This window comes from Trachemys scripta, chromosome 2, assembly GCF_013100865.1.
Source record: "Trachemys scripta elegans isolate TJP31775 chromosome 2, CAS_Tse_1.0, whole genome shotgun sequence".
Classification (NCBI taxonomy): Eukaryota; Metazoa; Chordata; order Testudines; family Emydidae; genus Trachemys; species Trachemys scripta.
Window position 1 is genome coordinate 178,425,441 of NC_048299.1, and position 21,676 is coordinate 178,447,116.

Below are 21,676 nucleotides of genomic sequence, written 5' to 3' on the forward strand. Positions count from 1 at the left end.
CCCAAGCCCCCGGCCCGGCACCGGGCCCCCCGAGCACCGCCGGCCGAGCCCCCGGCCCGGCACCCAGCACCCGAGCCGCTGGCCGGGCCCCCCGAGTCCCGGCCCGGCACCGCATGTCCGATTTTCCCGGACATGTCCGGCTTTTGGGGATTTCCCCCCGGACAGGGATTTGGAGCCCAAAAAGCCGGACATGTCCGGGAAAATCTGGACGTATGGTAACCCTATACTATAGTGCAGTAGAGTAGAGGTCCCCAAATTGTGGGGCGTGGAGGAATGTTTAGGGGGATGCAGCTGGGGCCTGGGCCAGCCCCCATGCGGGGCAGGGAGGGAACGCCACCCAGCTCCACTCCTGGTCCCGGACTCCCGGCCCTGTACCCACGGCCCCGGCTGCCAGCCTTGGCCCCCTTACTCTTGTCCATGTCTCCCCCACCCCACCTCTCCAAGCCACAGACAGGGCCGGCTCTACCATTTTTGCTGCCCTAAGCAAAAAAAAACCAAACAAAAAACCCAAAACCCCACTCGGACTGCCGCCGCCCGAACTGTCGCAGCACAAAAAAAAAAAAAAAAAAGCTGCCCGGACTCTGTCTCCCCAAGAATGGACGAAATGCTGCCCCTTAGCATGTGCCGCCCCAGGCACGTGCTTGCTTTGCTGGTGCCTGGAGCCGGCCCTGGCCACAGCCCCACTCCAGCCCCAGTTGTGGGGGAGGCACAGACTGATGTAAGGGTCCTGCAACCCTGAAAAGTTTGGGGACCACTGCATTAGAGGATGTAACATTCTAGAAGTACTAATGTAGACGTGAGTTTGTTGTGATACTGCTTTTTATCTTACCAGTTCTAATGCTATACTTGAATATTAACAATATCCCATGAAAATGACATGTAGCAGGACAAGCAAAGTAATAGTCAGTAGCTTGACATTCTTAATTATCCACTGACCTCTTTGGTACCTGCCAGTATCTGAATGGTAACAAACAATTCATTAAATGTCTGAGATTTCTGGAGCAAATGTAACTTATTTTCTCCTGTGACATTTAAAAGTACACCTCTACCCCAATATAACGCGGTCCTGGGGAGCCAAAAAACCTTACCGCGTTATAGGTGAAACCGCGTTATATCGAACTTGCTTTGATCTGCCGGAGCACGCAGCCCCGCCCACCGGAGTGCTGCTTTACCATGTTATATCCGAATTCATGTTATATCGGGTCGCGTTATATCGGGGTAGAGGTGTAGAATAATTCTGAAGTGAATTGAGGATGAGTTGCAATAGTTTTGCTTGACAAAACAACATTTATTTACAAAATGTTCTGATTGTAGACTCTAGGAGCATAAACAACATAAGAACAATTACAAAAATTTTAACTGAATTACATACATAATGTAGTCTCACTTGCCCTACTGCATAAGTAGTACCTACTTTCGCATACTTCTACACCATTTCAACTCACTCTCTTCTTGAAAGCTTGAAGGCCAGGAGGGACTATTATGGTAATCTAGTCTGACCTCCTGTATATCACAGGCCATAGAACTTCTTCAAAATAATTCCTAGAACACATATTTTAGAAAAACATGCAATCTTGATTTAAAAATTGTCAGTGATGGAGAATCTACCATTACCATGGGTAAATTGTTCCAATGGTTCATTTCTCTCTCTGTTAAAAATGTATGCCTTATTTGCAGTCTGAATTTGTCTAGCTTCAACTTCCAGCCATTGGATTGTGTTATACCTTTCTCTGTTAGATTTAAGAGCCAATTATTAAGTATTTGTTCCCCCTGTAGGTACTTATAGACTGTAATCAAGTCACCACTTGACCTTCTCTTTGTTTAGCTAAATGGATTGATCTCCTTGAGTGTATCACTAGAAGGCATTTTTTCGAATCCTTTAATCATTCTTGTGTCTCTTCTCTGAACTGTCTCCAATTTATATCCTCCTTGAATTGTGGGCACCAGAACTGGACATGGTGTTCCAGCAGTAGTAAAATAACCTCTCCACTCCTACTTGAGATTCCCCTGTTTATCCATCCCAGGATCACATTAGCTCTTTTTGCCACACTGTCGTGCTGGGAGCTCATGTTCATCTGATCATCCACCACAACCAAATATTTTTTTCAGAGTCACTCCTTCCCAAGATAGCGTCCCCTATCCTGCAAGTATTCTTTGTTCTTAGATGCTTACATTCACATTTAGCTATATTAGAACATACATTGTTTGCTTGCACCCAGTTTACCTAGCAATCTAGATCCCTTTGAATCAGTGACCTGTCCCCCACATTATTTACTGCTCCCCCAATTTTTGTGTCATCTGCAAACTTTATCAGTAGTGATTTTAAGTTTTCTTTCAGGTCATTGATAAAGATGTTAAATAGCATAGGACCAAGAATTGATCCCTGCGGGATCCCACTGGAAACAGACCCGCTTGATAACGATTCCCAGTTTACAGTTACATTTTGAGACCGATCAGTTAGCCAGTTTTTAATTCATTTAATGTGTGCTATGGTAATTTTATATAGTTCTAGTTTTTTAATCAAAATGTCATGCGGTACAAATTCAAATGCCTTACAGAAGTCTATTATGACAATACTATTACTTTTATCAATCAAACTTGTAATCTGATAAAAAAAAATCAAATTAATTTGACAGGATCTATCTTCCATTAACCCATGTTGATTTGCAATAATTACAGTACCCTTTAGTTCTTCATTAATCAAGTCCTATACTAGCCAGTCCATTATCTTGTCTGGGATCAGTGTGAGGCTGACAAGTCTATAATTATCCAGGTCATCCAATTTACCTATTTTAAAAACTGGCACATTAGCTTTCTTCCAATCTTCTGGAACTTCTTCAGTGTTCTAAGAGTTACTGAAAATCAATGGCCTAGTGAGCTCCTTGGGCAGCTCTTGTAAAACTCTTGGATGCAACTTATTTGGATCTGCTGATTTAAAAATGTCTAACTTTAGTGCACTTATATTAATTAATATCAATTTCCCCTTTCTCCATTTGTTCTACAGTATTATTTTTAATTTGTAAAGATGCTCTAAACTAGGTTATTTTTTTTAAACCAGTACAGCCTTCTTTCTCAGTTTTTGAGCATCTAGTAAGGTGTTCTTACATGATTCCCAATTATCATTCACATTTTTCTGATTAAATTCTTTCTCACCACTGATTTGGCTCATAATTGTTTTCAGCTTTATGAAATTGGCCCTATTAAAGTACCAACTATATATATTTCTGGTCGCGACTTTATTTTGCTTGCACGTTAAAAAAATGTGATGAAGTTATGATCACCTGTGCCTAAGCTACTGTTAATTTTTAGTTCTGTGATCAATTCTTCTTTATCTGTTAGGACAACATCTAATATAGAATTCCCCAGTTTTAATTGCAACATTTTTTGAATTAGGAAATTGTGATCAATTAGGTTTAGAAATTGCAAGAATATTTTAGTACTGGCAGCACGAGACCTCCAGCATATGTCACTCAAATGGACGTCCCCAATGAGTGTGCAACTTTTTTTCCTATACGTCAAAAGGTGTGTAAGAAAGCAGTCATCCTGTTTCGTCGTGTGATTAGATGGTCTGTAGCTGACACCAACTAGTACCCCATCTTGTGATTTATCTGTTACGATATTGATTCATAAGCATTCAAGATCATTGTCTTCGGTGTTAGCAGTGACTCGGAAACATGTAATGCCATTTTTGGCATAGAGTGCCACTCCCCTGCCCTTTTGCCCTCTTCGTTCTTCCTAAATAGGTTATAACCATTTATTTTAACATTCCAGAATCATCCCACCAGGTTTCAGTAATACTTAGCTAGATTTAATAAAGATGCTAGTAAATGAGCAATTCCAATTCCTTTTGTTTATTACCCAGGCTCCTAGTCTTGAAGGACAAGAGACTCTGGCTTTGAACAAGAGTGGGAAAGTCAGTTCAAGAATCAAGAGCCTTCATTGAAAATATCCTGCTGAAAGCTCCCTTGCATTTAAATCAATGATCTGTTAGTTCAAAATCCTAAGCTGATTTCAAATATCCATATCACACAAGCAGAAAGATGGTTTCCCAGGTCATCAATTCTTTGCAAAATACACCAGCTAAATAGATAGGATGCCACATTCTGCATCAGTTGAAGTTTGTGAGTGGTCTTCAGGTGCAGTTACATAGAGAGCACGTATTACAGTAACCTAACCTCAAGCTGACCAAGGCACGGGTAAATATAATGAGATGAGCCTCCAAAAGAAGGAAAGATTGCAACCTTCTTGTCAAGAGCGAATGAGGAAAAAGCATGCTTTGTCATTGCTGCCGCCTGGATTTCAAAGGCAGCTAGGGAATCCAATAAGCTCCAATCCTTCCTTCCAAGTCCAGGATTTCAAAACTGAGAAGTGAGAGCCTTGCAAAAGATTAACCTCAGGAAGGCAACCAGAGTCCTGACAAATACTACTTGGAGAGATGCTAGAATCTTGCTTCCTTGAAGGGCAAGTACAAACATACAGGGCCCATTAGCCTATTCTGTACATCTGTTTACATGATAATGGAAAGCTGGTAAGTCAGTGATTGCTTCTCTTGTTTTAGAATTTAGGCACTAGAAAGTTTAGGCCATAAAGTTAACTTATCTTGACATCTGCTCCATATTGTAGTTCTTGCATTACCACAAATACATTTGTGGATCTTTACAATGTGTCTCAAAATAACTTAGGATTTAGTTAAATATTTACAGTAGTGAGACAGCTATCATCATTTAAAAAAAAACACTGCTGCAATCTTCCCTGTAACAGCCCAAGTATCTAACAACTGTCGGGGAAGTTTATTTTAAGGCTTAACAATATTGACCATCTCCTCATTTAATGAGAGGCTTGCTAGTCAGTCTCTCTCTCTCTCTCTCTCTCTCTCTAGTGCAGTGGCTCCATGAATTGAACTCCCATTGGTTCAAATGGGTTTTTCTGTTCATAGAAGGGCTGCAGAATAGCTCTCAATTAGGATATGTTTTATTTACTTGAGTTCTGTTTGCTATTTAGCTTTTTATTCATTTGCAATTATAGTTGGTTAGCAAAATAGTTGAAAAACCACAGAACAAATGAGCAATGTCTTTCTGAATTTGCTTTTCCCCTTGGATTGATGATGTTCTTCCAGAGACTTTTTAAAATTGTACCTAAAAATTCAGATACAGTAACATAATTTTATTAAGATCAAAATGCTCTACATTGTTTTAATGTAATTTTGAAAGTGTATAAAGGACTGGTTTTAGGATTCTGAAATTCCTAACAGATGTTCAGTTATGTTTTCAACAGTTTAGCTTAAAGAAGAAAGGAATTATATGACTGTAAACCTTTCTCTTTCTGTTTGTATAATTAATTACTTTCATTTAAGTAGCACAGAGGTTTAACATTCCGAATGGGGTAGATAAGCAGGAAAAAAGGGCAGACAAAGATACATATTTGGTGCATGCAGAGTGTGATAATTCACTTATTGATAATTTTATTGAGCCAAAATTTTTGGTGCCTATTTATTTCTAGTCATTTAAAAACATTTATTTGAGAAGCTAGTAAATCCAAAGACACTTCTGCAAACTCCAATGTATACAACATATATTAATATATTTGTTAAAACGGGATATTTCTCACAGTACATTCAGCAAAAGTGTATTAAAATAAGGGCTTGTCTACACTGGCACTTTACAGCGCTGCAATGTTCTCACGCATGGGTGTGAAAAAACACTCCCCTGAGTGCTGTAAGTTTCGGGGCTGTAATGTGCTAGTGTAGTCAGTGCACCAGCACTGGGAGCCACGCCCCTCGTAGAGGTGGGAGGCGCGACTACACAAGCCACGTTAAAGTGCTGCTGCGGATATGAATATGAATGTGAAATGATCATATTTTAGTTGTCCTGTTTTCACTTCTTCTTAAATAATAAAGCAGGCTTGGGGAAGTGAAGGATTACAGTATTTAGAGAAAAGTGTGCAACAGACAGCTTGAGTGTGCACGTGTGTAAATATGGGATATGATACCTACCTCTTTTTTACTTTGATTTAGGAGAAAGCAATGCAAGAGGCTGCTGCTGGTGATTTGAAAAAGCTCTAAAAAAGAAGAACAGGAGTACTTGTGGCACCTGTACTCCTGTTCTTCTTTTTGCGGATACAGACTAACACGGCTGCTACTCTGAAACCTGAAAAAGCTCTGTGTCAAATCCAGCAGATCACCATATGAGCAGCCTTCATGTGGCCAAACATGAGGTGTTTTCCAGTAATATAGCATATACTTGAGTTCTGGAAATAAAAACATGACTGGTTTAAACTTTAGCTACATAAGCAGTATGTATTCTGGATTGCATTGAAATAAACTTAGCTATGTTTACATGGCATTTTAAAAATATGTAGTGTATAATACATTTTCTGTTTGATTTTCATCCTTTGAGAAACTAGTGTTGAATTTTGTCATATTGTAGTAGAAGCTCACTAATTTTCACTTTGTTAATCTGCAGTCCCACAAAAACATTGGTGGTCTTTCCGTATTTCTCAGCAAATATTAGCAGTAAACTAGTGAGGTTTCACATTATTAAGTTTTCATTTATTTGATATTAATATACTACAGTGCATTGACTAAGAAGCACATATAACTAAACTTAAATTTGTCAACATAAATGAACAAAGTATATTTTCTAATCCACTATCCATGACTTCTTAAAATCTTGTTTGTTTGTTTAATAATTGGTAAAAAATAATCTGCAATGTGGTGTTCAATATGATGTCAACACTGCAGTATGCAGATACCTGTTTTTTCATAATATGTATTATTTATTTACAGTGAACAGCAAAGTTAGGTTTGTTCATAATAAAATATATTGGGTATCAGAGCTCATCCAAACAGTATTTCATTCATTTGTGGGTTTTTTTTTTGTATTCATCCATCTGTTCCAGTAAATTGGAGGGGGAAAAAAAGGGGGGGATGGGTGGGGAGCAGAACCTGTCTGCTAGTGGAGCAAAGCATGTCTCCTGACAGCTCTTGACATAGTTTGTTAGTCAATGGTGTAGGAAGCTTGGAAAAACCTTTCCATTTTGTGGTTGGCATTTTAAAAGAATAGTTTAGCTGTATTTGTTTTACTGTTTTTCTTTGACAATGTTGAAATTGAAGAATAGATCATAACTTCATGCTACTTCTCAGTCCTAATGCTCAGCTCCCAGCATAACTTGTATACTCCAAGACTAATATCTCCATGTTGCAGGCCTTTGCAAAAGCAATGGATGTGTTCAAAATTTTCATTGGAGAGATGATGGATTGCATTGCAACAAGCTACCCTTTCCTCTGTAGAAGTCATCCTGTAAAGGAGGGGGTTTCTGAGAAGTTGACAGCTCTTGGTAGCTGTATAGAAACCTCTGCATATTGGACCATTGGAGTGGTACTGAAAATGAAAGGAAAATCTTGAGCAATATATGAAAGGTTCTTAGCACTGGTAGGTAGGATCAACTGTTTGAAGAACAAGAGCCAATCCAACAATGTGAGATTGCTGGAGTGTGATTCTGCAAATATATTAGCCTTCATAGTGAACTTGTTACTTGTTAAGTGAATGTTAAAATATTGAAAATCATAGATGTTCTGTTGTTAATAGCCTTTTAGAATCCAAAGATTTTGTGACCATATGTTGAAACGTTGTGCTTACTAAGAGAGAGAGTTGGGAGAATAACATTTTCTAGTCTGAGTCCTATGAGGATGTCAACTGAACTTTTTATAAGAAATTCTTCGTTAGAAGGAGTTGTGGCTTCAATTCTCTACCCAGTTAAGCTGAAAGTCCAGGGTAGGAAATTGCATTTTAGAAATGTGATCCAGCTGGTGTACTTCCAAAAAAGCTCAAACCAGAAGCCTCTCTATGGCTCTGATAATGATGGCATGGTTACCTGACTGGTTTTCTATTCAAGTTTTATATTACATGTATCACTATGGTATCTTAGTAAGTATTGTTACTTGCAACACTAGCCAGTGGTTTTTGGACTCATATATAGCACAGAGGTAAGCACCGCCCGGCTGGAGCCTGAACCCGCACCCCAACAACCTGCCCCAGGCTCAGCCCAGTGCCCTCTCCCACACTCTGAACTCCTGTCCCAGCTTGGTGAAAGTGAGTGAGGGTGTGGGAGAGTGAGCGATGGAGGGAGGGGGCCTGGAGTGAGTGGGGTGGGGCTTGGAGAAGAGTTGGGGAAGGGGCGGGACATGGGGCAGGACAAGGGTGTTTGGGTTTGTGCATTAGACAGTTGGCAACCCTAATTCAGGACAATGCACATAGACTTTCAGGTCAGAAGGGACTATCATGATCATCTAGCCTAATGCTTAAGCACTGCCCTGAATAGGGATGCTTTGTTGAATTGGGGCCTCAAATATAGTGCTGAATCATGGCTAACATATTAATATGTGCATTGCCCAAGCAATTAAACAAATCTATTGATGATGTTCCGGTGATCATGGAGATTATACAAACAGCGTAATGTAGATTCTGATACCCTCTCTACTTCCTAGAATGGAGTAGACAAGTAACATAGAGAGAAAAGTGCACACAACTCAAAACACAAGATGGTTTATAGTAATTTTAGACTTATTGGTCTTCACAGTATGTTGTTGGTTCTGTTGTGATTCAGTATGAAATTTTTAGATCTTAATTTTACTAAAAATATTCATGTTTAACAAATTGAGTATGTGTCAAATCAGAGGACTACTCCTGAAGGTGGTCTTCCTAACATTGCCTATGGCAGTGATAGCCAAAATGCTGCACACAGATGTAATAGAAGTGCATGAGATTCTATAAAGGAGTCCACTGTTGCTCTCATTTCCAGTATGAAGGTGCAGCCTGGGATGATTACAGGTTCCGTCTTAATTAGAGCAGCATATCTGCTGAGGCCTGTAATTTCTTTATGCGGACTCTTTCTCTGTATTAAAAATGACAATGAGTGCATTTATACTTATTAGATATGGTTTTTGGGCTCCTGGCAAAGTGTCAATGTAGCCCTTGGTTGGTTGGATGATCCTGTTTACAATGAAATTTCCTGGCACTATATTACACATGTAGTTGGCTCCAGCAGAAGAATGTGCTTTTGAGTGGTCTTCAAATAGAATTTCTGTAGGAGTATCTAGTGTAATCAATATCTAAACATATATGGCTTACCAAAAAATAAGTGCTTAATTTGTTAAAATGAAGAAAAGCACTGTAAACATATAGGATATAAAAAAAATCAAAATTAGGTTGCATTTTTTTTTGTTTTTCTTTCTTTTGAGGAAGAATAAAAATTGTTTGTAAAGTCTTGGCCAGAGTACTTAATTATTACTGATATTACAATTAATCATGAAACAGATTACGGTTTTTATTTTTATTCCAAATTTAAGTAAAATGTTTGTTTCTCAGTTATCTTGATTTACATTACAAACTCTAATCACACTGTTCTAAAATCAGTGACATTTGATGTAGTCTATCTTACAGTGTTAAAAATTGTGCGACTGTAAAGGTATTTTAAAAACATATGTTTGCAAATAACTGTAATTACTGAGTGAGGCAGAATTCACATTATCATTACACCCTGAATGTGTGAACCTGCAAGTACCTACTGTTAATTACAGAGCTTGACATTTCTAGGTCTAAATAAAAATGATAGCTGGTTATGAATCATATCTTGCCATGCTGAAATGCCAAATCTATGTTTTATTACACTGAAGTTTAAGTCCACTAGAGTAGTAGTTTTTATCAGTGTCAGTATATTTGCTGCCATCAAACTGCTGATACAGCATTTGTTTAACACAAATGGACCTTTGCACCTTTTTCAAGTGCCTTAAATCTAGACAAATTTATGTCTTATCAAAAGGTTAATCCTGACAAATCATTGTAAATTATTTCTTGTGTCTGATCCAGGTGTGATTAAATGAATTCTCTGCTGTGCAGCCTGATGTGTGTATATATTAGAAAATAGCTGTACATTTTCAAAAGGAATAGCAAAATTTTGAGCACCAGGATTCTTGAATAAAATAGTTCTGTGGATGCACTTGCAGCATTCTTTTGTTGGGTCAAACCTTCTTGAGTAGCAAAGTTACAAGTGAAGCAATGAGCTTCACTTCTGCAGCCCAGTATTTTGTGTGGCCTTGATTCAGAAAAAACACATGCTTAAATCCCATTGAAGTTATAGTTAACCATGTGCCTCAGTGCCTTGGTGAATCTGGGCCTTAGCTTTTTCATTAGGAAATCATTCTTTTACTGTATGAGTGCTGCATTCTCTGCATTTTCATGGTTGCCCCATTTTTATTAAAGACCTCATGATGGTGTGTAACCTCCACCAGTCCAATAACTCCAGTTTAAGGAGCTTATGAGTGCTGTGAGCTCTGCCAGCTCAATAGCTCAGGTTTAAGGAGTTTATAAGCTTAATTTTATTTCTCCCCCTTTTTTAAAAAACAAAAACAAAAGAAACCCTAGGAAATCTAAATGCAGAAAGCTGTTGATACAACATTAAATGCATAGTTACAATCACAGTGTTGGGTAATGCACCTAGTTAAGGTTGTCACAGCATAATTATGTGGCTTCATTACTGCAGGCTATTCTATTTTTATTTCAGTACATAGAATAAAATATGATTTGTTAAATGTATATAAAAGCATATATGATGTTCAGTGAGGCAATATTAACTTTTGAAATTCTTGACTTTGTAATTTTAACTGCACAGTCTTAATATAGAATGATTGATTTTTGTGTGCATTTAATAGGACACACACACACACAGAGCAATATCAGTCTTTAAGCTGTTGCATAATCCATGAGAGATGAAGCAGATAACTCTGTACATCTGGCCTGGTCACTGGTTTAGGACTGGAACTTGTATTTTTCATATTTGCATCATGAAAATATCCCTTCTTCCAGAAAACAAAAACAAACAAAATAGTATTTATGTAGTATTTCTTTTTTATTTATGAGTTTTAAACGTGTGAGACACAAACGTAATATATCGGAGAAATGCAGATGTTCACCGTAAGAGAGCTTATTTTAAAGCAAAGAAAAATGTAAGAAATTTTAGAACTTTTTAAATGTCTCTTTTTTAAAGTTTTATTTTAACTTTTTATAGTTTAAACCACCAGAGATTTCAGGGTGTTTTGTTTAGACTTTAAAAAGTCTAAATTTGTAGGTGATTAACTTGTAGCCTTAGGCCTGGTCTACACTGGGGGGAGGGGAGAGATTGATCTAATGAATAATGTAGCTGAAGTTGAATTACTTAGACCTACTCATGTGGTGTCTTCACTGTGGTGAGTTGACAGCTGCCACTCTCCCGTCGACTCTGCCTGCGCCTCTTGTGGCGGTGGAGTACAGGAGTCGACGGGAGAGCGCTCGGGGGTCGATTTATCACGTCTAGTCTACATGCGATAAATCGACCCCTGCTGGATCAATCGCTGCCCACCGATCCGGTGGGTAGTGTAGACATACCCTTAGTTGAAACTGACAAGAGTCCCAACAACTCTTGCATGCTGGAAGAGGCTATCTGTTTTTCTTTCCAAGGAAACAGACATTGGATTAGAAAAATTGGAGGTCTGGGGGCTTTTTATAAACCATGGTTATTCAAAAAATCCAAACCAACCCCTTTTGGTGATGAGAAACTTTGAAAAATTTGCTCTTCATCTTTCTCCTTCTGACCAATCCAATTCATGTCTTCTCCCTTCCTCTTTACGACATCCTTCCTTTTTTCTGATTGCTAGTTTCCTATTTTCAACGTCTAACTCTATCTACCCAATTCCACACATTCTTCCTAACCACCAAATTCCTATTCCCGTATCTAAAAAAGACCCTTGGCCTTATCCTTTGAGGGGGACATCTTTGGCTCTAGACATCTGTTCCATTCCAGTACCCTCCTTTCAGACTTCCCTTTATTGTTATAGTCACCCCAAAATTCATTGCCTCCCTCTTAACGGTGGTAAACACTAGAAGAAAGTTGAATAGAGAATTAGAATTTGTGAAGAGAAATTTGAGTGTAACTCAATAAAGAAAATGGAGGTTTAATGTAATTACCTAAATGTATCAGGTTTTTTGCTACCAGTTGTTTCAAGTTAACACAATGGTCATGTAACCCCTTAAAACATCTTTTAGAAAGCATTATCACTATTAGCTATTAAAGAAAGAAATGTCCACAAACTGATAAAAATGTCCACCTCTTAGGATACTTAATGGAGGGTAATATGTATTTTTTTATAGTATTTTTTTTTCAAATGGCTCACTTTCAGATGATGCAAGGAAGCATGAAATTAAAGGAAATATTCTTTGTTTAGGATTCAATGCAGGAAGGGTATTGAGTAGATTGTATGATAGTCTGGACTTAGAAAATTATGTGACAATTAATTCATTTTTTAGTGCAAACCCCACAGTTTATTAGTTCTTGTTCATACATGGAGTTAATAAGGGATTATTCAATGTATAGACAAGCTCATAGTTTTGGTTATCTATTTTTGGTAAGGTGTTTTTTTTCCCAGAGGCACAAGTGAAATGCTTCAAAGCTATTAGTCTTATCCCCCCCCCCAGCAGATCAATTATTTTTTCTATAAGAATGCACAGATCATTGTCAACATTTATTTTGGGATTTAGAAATAGAGTGTGGTCATAGTTTGAATAAATTCCTAGTGTAGCATGATGCAGTGAAATTTGTGATTTTTAAAGAGTTGCAATCAACTTAAAAATGACACTTCTGTCTGAATTATTTTGCCTATTATTGTTTCCACGTGGTAGAACTGCTATTTTTCTCTAATTATTTTCAGTTTGGTTACTTTGTGCATTTGTGTATTTTAGTTTAACTTTTTTCCTTCACACAGTCATTCTTATCCTCTTTGTGTGTCTTTCAGGGCAAGTGAAACTAAAAAAAAAAATAAAAGTAATTTACTATACTTCAGGTCTGCTGTGTCCTTTTAAAATAAATAATGCTTTTGCAATGGATTAGATATAGAGATAAGGCTGCCATTTTGTTGTTGTTGCTGTTGTACATATACATCATCACTGTGCTACCTTAGCAGTGTGGTATGACTTGTAGATTGAGTTATCCTTCAAGTATGGTAAAGGTACATTGGTGGGCTCTAGCTGCTCCGTAGTGGATGCTGCAGCTGTGTAGTTTGCAGAAGCTCCATGAGTTTCCCTGTGTGCAGTTGCAGAGATTGCTCCACGTTCTGATGGAGTACTTCTCTCTTGGGTGCCGATGTCCACGCTAAACCCTAAATATATGTCTTACTATGATGGATTATGTCTCTGAAGGAGCCATTATGCTGTATTGTTTCAACAATTTGAGTACTGAATGCAGAATCTGTGGACAAAAGATTGCCCAACTAGGCCTTTGACAAAACAGACCACAATGGCTGCATTGTTAGGACAGTAATATGCATATGAAAGAATCCTTAAATAAGCTTTTCCATTAGCCGTTAGTCTATTGTGGCACTGATTCATGTAATGAGGAATCCCTAGGTAGTCATTAGCATGTGTTGTCTCATAAACATGTCTTGCATAGCTGTTACTATTTCAGTGAAATGACTGTAATACAACTGAATCCAGTGTACATTTTTAAAAAAAGTGCTTACTCTAATAGAAAAGACCTAAAATCTGTACAGTGAGAACAAAATATTCATTGTAAAATTATAAATACTCAAAAATAGCCCCTTTTCTTCTTAGTTGTTGGAGCTCCAGCAAAAATGCATTTCATGTGAAAGTTCTTACATCAGAAGAGGCCAGATTTTACAGGGTGTGAAGCACCTGCAATTCTCACTTGCTTCAGTTGGATTTGCAGATATTCAGCATTTCTGCCAATCAAGTTCAACATATCTTTTTAGTATCTGTATGTTAGAAATTTAAATTTTTGCTAAGTTTTGAACTGCTTTTATGCTTAGTTTTTCTGTGGTAATATTGGTGTTTGAATTGTTATATTTATAGTCCAAGAAACGGGGCAAGAATTACTTACTGAAAAGAATATTATTCCAGTTTTGGAATCTGACTTGAGAAGGAGAAAATTGTCAAGTGTGAAATATTTCATATTGCTATCAGATGCAAATTCAAATCGAGGACCACCCTAGTGTTGTCCTATCTCCGTTTTAAACAGCTTGGACAGCAGCTTTATTCAGCTGTTCCTTTATACATAAAAATATTAATTGTATGTGGGAGAGGCCACCCTTTTTGTTTCTCATTAATTTTAAATAGTCTGCATAGGGCCTTGTCTGTAATGCAAGTAAATAACACACTATTAACTGGTAATTCTTCCTTTTTTTATTCAAGATGCAACAAATCACTATGTTATGATAGCCACAAAAATGAGAATTTCCTGATGTCCCCATTTTTCTTGACTTTTTCCTGTCCTGGAAATGCTCTATATTTTCTTCTGCAAGGGGTAGGTCAGTGGGTCTCCTCTCTGCTATGTGGGAGGTAGTAATAAAGAGAGCCTCCCGAGATGCAGATGAGCAGCACTGGACCTCTGCAGCAAGAGCAGTTTCCCAACTGGGCTTACCTTTAGAAAGAGGGAGAGGATTGCCCTGTTGGGGTAAGGTGAGACGAGGCATCATGCAGCTCTTAAATTATTCTGCCCTTGCTGTGCTTCAGCCCTTGAGAGGATGGAGCCCACTGTGTGAATGGTGGCCATTGTAGTACTTGAAAGAGAAGGCAGTTGCCTTCCTCTCCTGTGGAGTTCCAGAATACTTTGGTTTGAACTAAGTACCGGTAGGTCCTAAAAACTTTGATATGTTTTGGAAAAGTACTTGGGACTTGTGAAAGTGGTTGAAATAATATAGACTTAATTGAACCCTGTACCGATGTTAAACAAAGCCTTGGTGTGCACAAAACCTCATTCATTGATCAGTGTTGAGGCCTTTCAGAGGACTGCCTGCACTGGCTGGTACCTGTCTGCTATCATGTGTTGGTTATATTTTCACTTGGTAGTGCATTTTTTAGAATTATTTCAACAAAAAGAAAAAAGGCTTTTGGCAATGGAAGAGGTTCTGTTTTCAAATTTCTGATGGTTACAAATTGTGAGTGATGGATTTTAAACTGCATGAAAAACATTTTGACAATATCCCTTTAATTAAAAAAAAGTTGGATTTCTATTTGTTTTTCATTTATGCTAAAGGTTTTAAGCGTTTAGAATTTGTAGACCAAACCTTGACTCAAGGTCACCTACAAGCAAGGGACACATCAGCCCTTTACTGCTATGCAAGCCAAGTCAGGATTAGTCAAGACATGCAAAGGGTGGCCATTCTGTTATGGAAGGGGCATGGAACTACTTTGGGGTCATGCACTTAATATATATTAAATGCAAAGGCCTTTCTTCCCAACTGTGAGCAGCTTCTGACAGACTTTAATTTCCTTTTTCTCATTGCACAGTATCTGTATGGAGGTTACTGCCACTTCAGGGTAGCAATAATCCCTGCAGAGGCGCTGTGGGAAAGCTGGAAGGTGGGGACAGGATCCCTTCCTTTTGATTGGTACTGGGGGAAGGATGTGGAGAGATTGTTTTGTTTTTTCTTTTTTGCCTCCATTTTCTATTCACTCCCTCAAAACTGCTGCCATGGTGGGGTGAATATTTTGTTCCTATGGATTCTTAGCCCAACTACCCCATGCAGAAGACAATATTCATTGCATGATGAGAGTAGTCACACTGAGGTGTCGCTCAGCCAGGAGAAGATAGAGGTGGAGATGAGCTGTTCTATTGTATTGAGTTTGTTTAGTCTACTCATATAAGTAGTGTTACTGGTGCATAAATGTCTGCACAATGTCTGGGATAAGGTCATAGCAAAATGCATGAAGTACACAAATTTGAAAAAATAAAGGAAACATTTCTAGTTTTTTTTTTTCAGTCATAGTAAAAGTTAGATGTTACTTATAACAATAACAGACAAGGAATTTTCAGACCAAAGAAAATTACACCATGGTAACTTTAACATTAAGGTGGTGGGGTAAAGTTGCAAAAGCAATAGGTGTACACATTTAGGCCCCAATGCTGCAAGGAGGACCACCCAGGCAGAGTTCCTTGCAGGCGTGTGGTCTTAGTAACTAATGTTAGCCTTCTGCTCCACAGTACATTTAGGCAGCAAATGTTTCCTAGTCACTGTCATTCTCCTGTTTTGTGAATATCAAACATAACTATATCATATTTTTTCTACCATTCTTAATAGTGTGAATAAATGACACAATCTGTGAAAACTATATGGTCACTTTTGCTTCCATGTGTAACAAATATTATTGGTAATGGTAGGGTTACCATATTTAAAAAATAAAAAAAGAGGACACTCCACGGGGCCCCTTCACCGCCCCAACTCTGCCCCTTCCCCGCCCTTCCCCAAAGTCCCTGCCCTAACTCCCCCTCCTCTCTCCCAGCCAATTGAAAAGGGCTGCCCAAGCGCTACTGGCTTCACAGTTTGCTGGGCAGCCCCCAGACCCTGCGCCCCCGGCCAGCGCTTCCGCAGCGCAGCTGGAGCCCGGGAGGGGAAGCGCCCAGCTGGGGGCGCAGGGTCTGGAGGCTGCCCGGCAAACCGTGAAGCTGGTAGCGCTCGGGCTTCAGACAGCCCCCATGCCTCCGGACCCTGCCGGGCACTTCCCCTCCCGGGCTCCGGCTGCTGTGCTCCTCCCCTGACTCTTCGGCTCTGTTTTAGAGCCAAGTTGCCCGAGCACTATCGGCTTTGGGCAGCCCCCTTGCCTCCAGACCCTGCGCCGCCGGCCGGGCACTTCCCCTCCCGGGCTGCTCTGCTCCGGCGGCGCAGGGTCCGGAGGAAAGGGGGCTGCCCGAAGCCGGTAGCGCTCGGGCAGCTTGGCTCTTAAACAAAGCCGAAGAGTCAGGGGAGGAGCACAGCAGCCTTGGGAGGGGAAGTGCCCGGCCGGTATTTTCCCGGACATGTTCGGCTTTTTGGCAATTCCCCCCGGACTGGGGCTTGATTACCAAAAAGCCAGACATGTCCGGGAAAAAACGGACGTATGGTAACCCTAGGTAATGGGGTAAATAGACATCTGCTTGTGAAAATATAGCACTTGAACTTGAAAAGATCTTTCTCATGTCTCTTTTCTCTAATCTGTGATGGTGGGTGGCTGAAGTGCAAATCAGTCCATTAAAATATCAAATGTAATTTTGGAAGAAATATTTTAAAACTATACATGCATAGAAATGGCACCCTCTGAGCTGCTGTAAGGGTGACACATTAATTGTCACATATAAGGGACTAGAGTCCCCTCACAGCTCAGGATTTCACCACTCATTATTTATTAATCTTATCACTCAGCAGAGGGGACAGATATGCTATTCTCACTTCATTTTAAAGGATGATCTCATCTAACACAAAACTCATAGCTTGTACTGTAATTTTCTGAAAACTATTAGTTCCTTAATATTACTTCCTAAAAAGGTACTTTCATTTGTCTTCTAGGAACTCCACTTGCTATTATTTTTACAACAGTGTTTTATGATAAATATTGATTTTATTCTAGGATGTATTGAAATGCAGACAGTTAAACTGGTGGTTCTTATAGAGTGCCTAATAAATAATCTCTTGTCTAAATTTTCCCTTTGTCCTTTCAGTTTATTTGATTTAGCTATGTAGCTAATCAGCTTACTGCTGCTGCAACAATGTTGTGGCAAGTACTTTTCCCCTCAGTGTTTATACTGGCTCCACTCGTTACCCTACCAGTAGTTATTGCTATATGCCCTCTTCCATCTTTGTCCTACTTCTGATTTACTCTTTGTACTCTAAATTTGAATAGATGCACATGAGTGTTCATTGCTTTTTAACAGAGAAACTTCACTCCTGCCCTTGATGATGACCCTTACTCATCGTTTGAATTGTGAAAGGGAAATCATGTCATGCAGGGATCAAAAATGAACCATCCTTTCGTGTGACCATTCTATTGAAATCTACAATAATTACAGCTTGGGCATTCATTATTATAGTGCCAGAAGCCACAGTCATGGACCAGGACGCCATTATCCTAGGTCAGGGATGGGTAAACTTTTTGGCCTGAGGGCCACATCGGGGTTGCGCAACTGTATGGAGGACCGAGTAGGGAAGGCTGTGCCTCTCCAAACAGCCTGGCCCCTGCCCCATCCACCCCCTCCCACTTCCTGCCTTCTGACTGCCCCCCTCAGAACCTCCAACCCATCCAACCCCCCCCGCTCCTTGTACCCTGATTGCCCCCTCCTGGGACCCTCGCCCCCTATCCAACTCCCTTGCTCCCTGTCCCCTGAGTGCCCTGACCCCTATCCACACCTCAACCCCCTGACAGACCCCCCCGGGACTCCCACCCCCTATCCAACCGCCCTCTGCTCCTCGTCCCCTGACCACCCCCTCCCGGGACCCCCTGCTCCTAACTGCCCCCCCCGGGATCCCACCCCCTTATCCAACCCCCCTTGCTCCCTGTCCCCTGACTGCCCTCCTGACCCCTATCCACATCCCCATCCCCTGACAAGCTCCCCGGGACTCCCACTCCCAACCCTCCCTGTTCCCCATTCCCTGACTGCCTCCCCCAGAACCTCTGCCCCATCCAACTGCCCCCTCCTCCCTGACTGTCCCCCAGGACCCCCGCTCCCCTCCCCCTTACCAGCAGCAGGAGCTCGCAGCCGTGACACCTAGCCAGAGCCAGCTGCGCTCCCCACGCTGCCCAGTGGGAGCGGCGGGCTAGAGCACGGCCTGGGTGGTGGTGTGGCTTCGGGGGAGGGGGGATAGTGGGGAAGGGGCTGGGGACTAGGCTCCCTGGCCGGGAGCTCAGGGGCTGGGCAGGACGGTCCTGCAGGCTGGATGTGACCTGTGGGCCGTAGTTTGCCCACGTCTGTCCTAGGTGCTGTACAAAGAGAAAGAGAAGATAGATTGTAAGCTCTTTGGGGCAGGGACTAAGTATGACAAGACACAATACATGGTGGAAATACAAAGAAAAAATTAGACAATTGAATATACCACGATATGTTTATAAACATCACATGGATTTAAAATCATTACAGCAAAATAAAACATGAATATGAAACTGTATCCGCACTTGTGACATCACTTACAGTGCTGCTTTTCCAACTACAATTCCAAAGTGTTTTTAGTTTATTGCAGTAAGTTCTTCTCTGGTAACGTGCTAAACCAGAGTGTTAGATTTCCCCCTCCCCCCCCATAAAAGTATTTCAACCACAGATCTTATCAATTCTTTACATTAGTTTATTTTCCCACATCCCTCAGACTAAGAAAATTCATCAAGATTTTTGATTGTTTTTCAGTAGTAACTGATCTTTGAGAGAATGGCACACAATACAGTCTTTGCTATTTTTGAAGGTATTGAAAAACTGCATCTGAAATAAAATCAATACTTGATGCAGTAGGTTGTTTACATTTGAAAATATTGAAAGGCAAGGCAATTTATCAGTTAAAGAAAGTGGGACAAAATAGAATCATGGTATTTGACAAAAATCTTCCATTGTGAATTAAGTAGAAGAGGGTAATTCCTGTATAGTGCTTGTCTGATCTATATTTGTAAACACTTATACTTAGCATTCATTTCTTACTTTCTTAAAGTTAAAGATGATGCCCTGGTTTGTAGATGCTTAATATTGTGTGTTAACAATTACAGAAAAGTGTGTCTCTGTGGGCCAGATTGTGGTTAAACCTCACATGGCTGGTGAAGCATGTAAAAGGGAATAAAAACATGTGGGCATGTGTACATAGCCTCTCTGGACCTTACCCCTTGGTACAGAAAGGGGAACTGGGGCTGTGACTCACTGTTATTCCCCTTCCTTCCTGAATGGGTGAGCTGTGAGGGTTGAGGAGTAGATGAAGCCTTGACTGGTTAATGCATCTGTCAAAAAAGCTGATGTGGTGAGGGGAGAAATCTGTGTCTGTTGAAGGACTGTTACAAATTACTAAGGGCATGGCTACACTTGCAGATGTAGAGCACTTTGAGTTAAACCAGCCTTTGTAGAGCGCAGTAGGGAAAGTGCTGCAGTCTGTCCACACTGACAGCTGCAAGCACACTGGCGTGGCCACATTTGCAGCACTTGCAGTGGCATTGGGAGTGGTGCATTATGGGCAGCTATCCCACAGAGCACCTCTTCCCATTCTGGCGCTGTGGCTTATGGGAAGGGGGCGAGGGGAGCGGGGCATTCTGGGTCCTGTCCCAACGCCCCGTGATGCATCAGTTCGCATCCCAGCAATCCCTGTGCTTCTGTTCACATTTGGTGCCATCTTTCAATGTTTTTTGTACTGCGCGCTCTATCTTCCCTTTCGGTCTGCGGGAGTGGAGCCCGAACTGCTGAGGAATATGCTGACGAGTCTCACCAGCACATCATGTTTGGCAGTCAAGTTACTCCTTAAGATCCAAACTGACAGTGAGGAGTCCGATGATAATATCGACTCAAGTAACACATATGACACGAGATTGCTTGTGGCATTCATGGACATGCTCACCACCGTGGAACGCCACTTTTGGGCTCTGGAAACAAGCACTGAGTGGTGGGATCACATCGTCCTGCAAGTCTGGGATGATGAGCAGTGGCTGCAGCACTTTTGGGTGAGAAAAGCCATTTTCATGGGACTGTGTGAGGAGCTCGCCCCCATCCTGCGGCGCAAGGACACGAAATTGAGAGCTGCCCCGACGGTAGAGAAGAAGGTGGCTATCGAAATCTGGAAGCTGGCAACTCCAGACAGCTACTGATCGGTTGCTAACCAGTTTGGAGTGGGAAAGTTGACCATTGGAATTGTGTTGATGCAAGTTTGCAGGGCCATTAAACGCATCCTGCTCAGAAGAACAGTGACTCTGGGTAACATGCATGACATTGTGGCTGGCTTTTCACAAATGGATTTCCCTAACTGCAGAGGGGTGATAGATGGGATGGATATTCCAGTTCTGGCCCAGCCCACCTAGCCACAGAGTACATTAACTGGAAGGGGTATTTCTTTATGGCGCTTGTGGATCACTGTGGGCGTTTCATTGACCTTAACACAGGATGGCCTGGAAAGGTGCATGACGCACACATCTTTCAGAACACTGGCCTGTTCAGGAAGCTGCAAGCCGGGACTTTTTTCTCAGACAAGAAGATCACCATAGGGGAAGTCGAAATGCCCATTGTGATCCTGGGAGACCCCGCTTACCCTTTAATGCTGTGACTCATGAAACCCTACACTGGGAGCCTGGACAGCAGCAAGGAGCGGTTCAACAAAAGGATGAGCCGGTGCAGAATGACTGTGGAGTGTGCTTTTGGCCGTTTAAAGGGCTGCTGGCGCTCTCTGTATGGGAAGCTGGACCTGGCCGATGATGACATCCCCACGGTTATATCCGCGTGCTGTACCCTCCACAACATTTGTGAAGGTAAGGGTGAAAGATTCAGTCAGGCATGGAACTCTGAGGTTCAACACCTGGAGGCTGAATTTGAACAGCCAGAGAGCAGGGCTATTAGAGGGGCCCAGCCCGGGGCTGCAAGGATTAGGGATACCTTGAGGGAGCAATTTGAGGCTGAAAGCCACCAGTAATGTTTGGTGCCCTGCATGGGATTGAAGTGCAGTGGTTCTAATGTTAGTAGGAATCTGTGTTTGCTATGCTGACTTGCAGTGCCTGTTGCTTTCCTGGGCTAAGGTATCTTTTACTTTAGGCAATAATAAAGAATGTTTTCAAAGCCAAAAAATCCGTTTATTGAAAAGAAACACAACTGCTTGGGAAACAGAAAGGGCAAAGGGGGTGGGGTGGGGAACAGGACAATCACAGATTTGCAT

The 21,676-nt window shown here is 41.1% G+C and overlaps 1 long non-coding RNA gene across 3 annotated transcripts in view; it reads left to right on the plus strand.

Moving 5' to 3' along the window:
* LOC117873254 overlaps positions 1-21,676 on the plus strand; it is a 322,619-nt gene that overhangs the window by 24,977 nt on the left and 275,966 nt on the right. The gene's annotated exons all lie outside the window — the stretch shown is intronic.